The sequence below is a fragment of the Meleagris gallopavo genome, chromosome 8, assembly GCF_000146605.3.
Source record: "Meleagris gallopavo isolate NT-WF06-2002-E0010 breed Aviagen turkey brand Nicholas breeding stock chromosome 8, Turkey_5.1, whole genome shotgun sequence".
In the NCBI taxonomy this organism is placed as follows: Eukaryota; Metazoa; Chordata; class Aves; order Galliformes; family Phasianidae; genus Meleagris; species Meleagris gallopavo.
This window is the reverse complement of record NC_015018.2, coordinates 1,794,794-1,801,649: the sequence shown is the minus strand read 5'-3', so window position 1 is coordinate 1,801,649 and position 6,856 is coordinate 1,794,794.

Below are 6,856 nucleotides of genomic sequence, written 5' to 3'. Positions count from 1 at the left end.
AAAACCAACAGAACAAACAAAATTGCTAATAATTTTGAAATTCTGCTTCTAAATTCAGTCCATCTGAAAGCCCTGTATCTCTTTACTGCAGCTATACCCACAGTTTTATAATAAAGTAGATACAAATATGAATTTTAGCAGCATCACTTCTTAGGTATCAATAGGCAGCAAGTCCCATAAACAAGGTGCTGATTGTTCAGGATGACAGAACCTCAAAATGGTGTGGGATGAAGCAGGCCTAGATGATCTCTTCCCAGCTTTCACACCGTGGGGAGGGACACCTAGGGTCCCATCTAACCAGGCCCTGAACACCTTCGGGCACCCACAGCTTCTCTGGGCAGCTGTGCCAGTGCCTCACTGCTTTCTGAGTGAAGAATTTCCTCCTCATGGCTAAGCTCAATCTCCTCTATTTCAGTTTAAAGCCATTGCCCTTGTCCTATCACTATCTGCCCATATAAAACGTCGGTTCCTCTCCTGTTTATAAGCTCCCTGCAAGTACTGTGGAAGGCTGCAGTGAGGTTTCCCCAGAGCCTTCAGGCTGAACAAGCCCATCTCCCTCAGCCCTTCTTCATAGGAGAGGTGCTCCAGATCTCTGAGCATCCTCATGGCATGAGCATCCTCCTCTAAGATGAATGAATTGACTTACCATTCTGATAAAAAGAACACTATCATACCCTGAAGTTGTATAAAAGTATTTAAAACATTAATCAGAAAACCTAAGTGGCCAGCTGCTCAATTCTGCTGCATCTGACTTCATAAACTAAGTACTCCCCTGAAGTTAGTGGAATCATTCATGAATAAACTATCAATAAATACTTGCTGTGTTTAAACATTCCAATGCTCTGCTAGCAAATTGGCATTAGGGGCCAATAGAAAATGGTATGTGGAATTTAAGAGTCACTGTATTTTCAAGGTGACATACAAATGAAGCATAAAGTTAGAGACGTGTGCGGGGTGGGAAGAAGGTGTCATTTTCTCATCCTCTCTGCAAGAGATTGTTATTAACATATGATTATTTCTTCAGAAATGTGCTGGCATTTCTCAAAAAGAAAAATAGAGCTGTCCTGCTGGAGAACACATCCTTTGGACTGGACATTTGGAGTTATCATGTATTTCAAAATCTGTAAGTGGAGGACAGTAGAAAAGCACATAATCACAGCTAGAGCCCTAATTTCAGAATTACGTGTGCAGAATGATTCATTATTGAACACTGCAGGGACGTGATTTAAAGTTTTTCACAATACTGGTGCCAAAAGTAGTTGTGAAATTACTATCTACCATATTAGCACTATGCTTGTTGGACAAGGGGTCAACAGATGACTGCAGAGAAGACTTCTGCGTGGTCTCTCCCTTTTTCCTCTCTGCAGTCACTGCACTATTCCCTTTTCTGGAGAGGAACAAGGACTTGCCCACAGGAGAGGCTTCCATATGCTAAAGACCGCAGGGGTAGAAGGATCTGAGATGGTGAGAAGAGAGGGAGCCTGACTTGAACTCACACTCTGCAGGCTGGGTTCCCCAACTCTAAGCACAAGCTGACAAGCCGCTGGCTGGGCAGAGGAGGCAGAGGACAGAAGGCAGGCATAGAGGCACAGCAGGACCTGCCAGAAGACATTACTGGCTCAGAGCTGGGGGGGAAGAATAAGTACAAAGCATACAGTGTAACAAAAGTTGTCTGACCTTCTCTCATAGAACCATAGAATTGCCTGTGTTGGAAAGGACCTCAAGGATCACGAAGCTCCAACCCCCTGTTGCAGGCAGGGCCACCAACCTCCCCATTTAATACCAGCCCAGGCTGCCCAGGGTCCCATCCAATCTGTCCTTGAACACCTCCAGGGATGGACGGGGCATCCACAGCCTCTCTGGGCAGCTGTTCCAGCACCTCCCCACTCTCACAGCAAACAACTTCCCCCTCACATCCATCTGATTTCTTCAGAGATGAAGTGGTGCTATTTTAGGGACTGAAATACACTGGTTGTTGGAACAAATTAAATATTGTTTACTTTTCAGTTTAGGTTTCAGCAAACAGTGTAGCTTCCCTTGGAGTGCTGCATGAAGTAAACCACTGTTTGTATCTGGAGATGGTACAGAGGTCCTGGTGAGCAAGGAAGTTACTTTCAGGTACTTTCTGATGGTGCGATAGGGTTAGTACCTCGTTCACATAGTGTTGTTGGTGAGCAGCACTGGTGCTTGTATACATTCAGAACTGTGATGTTATTAGGAAAATTCTCCTAACTTCTGTGAGGTTGCAGCCAACATCTCCCACAGGAAGCTACAGCTATAGGAAGCCCTTGGCAGTAGGTTCTTGCAGCTCATCCATCTGCTCCTGGGATACTAAAATGGCAACTACCACTAGCCAGAAACGTTTGGGTTTTTAATTTTAACAAATTCCCATCAACAAAAGGAAGGTTTCAAAATGCCAAAATAAACCTTCTGCACCAGAAATGGATTGGAACAGGTTGCCCAAGGAGGTTGTGGATGCCCCATCCCTGGAGGCATTCAAGGCCAGGCTGGATGTGGCTCTGGGCAGCCTGGTCTGCTGGTTGGCGACCTGCACATAGCAGGGGGTTGGAACCAGATGGTCATTGTGGTCTTTTTCAACCCAGGCCATTCTATGTGAGCTTCAGAGTTACGAACCAGATGCAGTCTGGGTTCAGCTGCAAAAGAGATATACATATGTAAATGTTATACATAAACATCACACATAGCATGTGTGTGTATGTATATATTTATATATATATATAAAATATACATATAAATATATACACACACAACTTCTTTTTTTTAACGTGTATGCAGTTTCAAGAAATTGCCAGCAAGATGCAAGCAGAGTTCACTCTTCGCCAAGATTTCTTTTTGCCCAGGAGTGTCAGTGATTGATGTGACAGTGGGAGACCAGAATCATTCTTTCTACAGGGTATAAATAATTGAGAGAGAGATTCTAGCCTTGAGACAGGAAACCATTCAACCACTTAACTGGTTTTTCTCTGTAGGGAGGCTTTCTCAGCAGTGGCCTGGCCCAGACATAGCAAATAGAAATGTATCGAGTTTATATTGATTACAACATAATTATTTAGTAAAATAAGCTACATAAATACATTCAAATAAAAAATTACTCTTGGAAACTTCACCTCGTGGTGTTCTTTCAGGATTATTTGTTAAAATGAATTGTGACAGGTGTAAAATACTGAGCAGAAACAGGTGCTGTTTTTTTTTTTCTTTTTCAAAACACTGCTGAGAATATTTTATCTAAATATTTAACATTTATGGTGAAATATCTTTATCACCCTTTTTACACAGACAGTGATAAAGTAAGCAGCCAAACTGAGTGAGTTGCTGTGAAAGGCAACCTTTTAACCACATAGCAATAATGGTTATTGAATCACTTTGAGTTGCTTAACGGAGTGTCTGTTTCAAATTCTGAAATTTGAAAGTAATGTTCTGAAAAGCTAGGCCTTAAATTAGAGATTAACTGTAAAAGTTACCATTTCAAACAACAGCCACGTACAAATTAGGCAACGCACAACAGAAGTCTGCTTACAGCAGTATCAGACCTTGCAATGCACTGATATGAATAGCATGTATTATCTTTTTTGCTATAAAAGGATTCAAAAATAGGATGAAGACTTATCATAAGTGGTCTGAGCATGGATCACAGGACTAGAGGGAGAAGGTATAGTATTGCACTTTGCATATGGAACCTGTAATCCATGTTACAACAGGATGTACATGACAGTATCGCTTTTCTCCCAGCACTGAGCAGGATTTCCTCATTCATCAAGGCTGAGACGAGTGGACGATTCAAACCAATGAAGGAATAGCTTACAAGCACCCAAAATATTGCATTTAAAAACATTTTAAAGATAATCATGCAACAATGAGTGGTACCAGTAAGAAGAGAAACAAACATAGCATTTCATACATTAGCTCAAGTTTAGACCTACAGGAAGAAAAAATCTTTGTGAGCAGCCACAGACAAGCCTGCAGCTAATGCCTGCCAAGAAAAAAAAAAGACTGGAGTAGATAGATATTGTTAAAAAATGAGACAGCATGGTATGGACAGCTGAGCAGATGAGAGGTTTCTTTGTTTCTGATTCATCTGTTGTACAAAGAAGTGAACAAGTCCTCCGTGTTAGCTGTTTACTGATTTGTCAACATGGATGATCATCTCTATACAGTACCTCTTCAGAGTTCTGGTTTTCTTTTGTATGGAAGGCTGTGATGGTTTTTTTTTTTATCTGCCAGACAGGAACAGTGGGTACAATAGATTATTCAGTAAAGCATATTAAAGACTGATATACTAGATATTCTGAATAAAACATGAATCATCTCAGATGAAGAAAGCCCAAACAATTCCCTCTTTCCAGTGAAGATACTATATTTAATGTAGACACTTAACGCTTTTCTCTTAGGTTTGGGGCATGGGATTCTTATGTGCAAAAAGGAACCCATCATAGAATGGCCTGGGTTGCAAAGGAGCACAATGCTCATCCAGTTCCAAACCCCTGCTATGTGCAGGTCACCAACCAGCAGCCCAGGCTGCCCAGAGCCACATCCAGCCTGGCCTTGAATGCCTCCAGGGATGGGGCATCCACAACTTCCTTGGGCAACCTGTTCCAGTGCCTCACCACCCTCTGTATAACCCCATATTACCAACCAAAAAATCTTGGTAATTTACACGGTTATCTACCAACCAAAAAATCTTGGTAATTTACACGGTTATCTTCCAAGACAAGGAGTACACATCAAAGAATGTATGACTTATTTTCATGTACCCTATTTTATTCTAAACATACTGATATTGCCTCATATATAGAATGAACTAACTTTGCATCCTAGACAGTGTACTCTGCATTTTAAAAAGAATTTTACTTTACTAGGAATGATTTTAAATGTATTACTTAATACTTTTAATGGGTTACTATTCCGCAGTTCTGGGATATTGAGTGTTATGTCTTCCAGTCAAAGCCCTTCTAATCTATTTTCCATTGTACAGAATACAACTGCTTGGGCTTTGTTTCAGAGCTGCTTTGTAGCCATTATACATGTGACAAAATTGTCCTTTTTTAGAAGAATGCCTAAAGCCCTTCTTGGTGTCATTGAAAAGAAGCTGTGCAGTAAAGGTGTCTTGGAATCTTCATAAATAAACCAAACCGATACAGAATTTCAGTGCTACCAGGCTCCGTGCATGCTGTTACGGGTTGTTCTGATGCAGTATTTTGCAAGCTGCAAATGAGCAGTGGCAGCCTGGGCATGTGACCTGTGTGTCTGCCAGCAAAAAACAAGGCCCTACGGCCAGGAAAATGATCAGCTACATCTGCGGCACATTGCTTGCTCCCTTCAGCAGAGTCTGGGCACTGAGCACAACTGTTTGGAATTCCCATTCATTCCTGCTCTGCTGCAGTACAAACCAAAAACCTGTACTTCTCATGTAGTACCGGGTTTGGAATTTGTTTTCTACCATTACAGAGCTCAGTGCCATTCCATGACTGATAGTTTGGCAAGTCTGAACAAACTCCGTTTGTTTGACTTTCTAAAAGGAAGTAATTCAGCAACCTAAAGCAGCAGCAAAAAACTATCTGCTGCAGTTCACATACCAATTGTTATATAAATTTTATAGATGTGGGGGCAAAATTTGATACACCGTATTGTAGAATCATAGAATCATAGAATGGGCTGGGTTGGAAAGGACCACAATGATCATCTGGTTCCAACCCCCTGCTATGTGCAGGTCGCCAACCAGCAGCCCAGGCTGCCCAGAGCCACATCCAGCCTGGCCTTGAATGCCTCCAGGGATGGAGCATCCACAGCATCTTTGGGCAACCTCCTCATGGTACTAAAAAACTCAGCCTTTAGTTGATGCCAAAGCACTATTCGAACATATGCAGTCCTTCAGCACTCAAAGACGTAGATGCCAAAAGCCTGAGCTTTACAAAATCAAAATGTCAAACAAACACAAAATAAATGGAATAGTAAATACAGGAGGATGACCAAATATTAAGCTGCTCTGGTGTGTCGGTACAAAGGAATTTTACGCATGCATTAAGCCATCATAACTTGAAAGATGGATGATTTATGATTCTAAAGTGGAGAAGTAAAATACAGAGATCTTTAGAGCACCTTTAATCATCACCAGAGATGCCCCATATTAACAATAAAACAGTAATAGTGCCCTTTCTCCTTAGGGAGTACGCTCAAATAGGGAGCACTAAGCTGTTGGTTGCTTGGTTAAGCACTGCAGCATCAATAGCAGTACCTGACATAGATGTTAGCAATCCTCAGTCCAGGCAGGATCATAGAATCATAGAATTGCTCAGGTTGGAACAGACCTCCAAGATCATCGAGTCCATCCACAACCTAACCATACTACCCTAACAGCCCTCTGCTAAATCATGTCCCTGAGCACCACATCCAAACGGTTTTAAACGCATCCAGGGATGGTGACTCAACCACCTCCCTAGGAAGCCTATTGCAGTGCTTAACAACCTTTCCTCTAAAGAAATTAAAGAAGAATTTTTAAGCGTAAAGAAAAAAATAAATAAACTGAGACGGTTAAAATTCTGATTGCACTGATCGAAAGCTGTAAATCATTTACAACAATTACAGCAAGCATAAAGAGAGCAGCCTCACGTGGAATCGTTGTTGGAACTTTGCCATGGGCAGCGCTGAGCTGTGGTGTCTGACAAAGAGCTCTGTGTCAAGGCAAAGTCATGACTATTGTCTGGCAAATAAAGTGCTGAAAATTCAGGCAAAATAACTGGCCGTTCTTCTTCTTCCACGTACACATTTCAGCTCGGGAGAATAAGAGAACAAAACCATGTGCTGTTGAAGGTAATTTTTCTTTTTTTTTTTTTTTTTT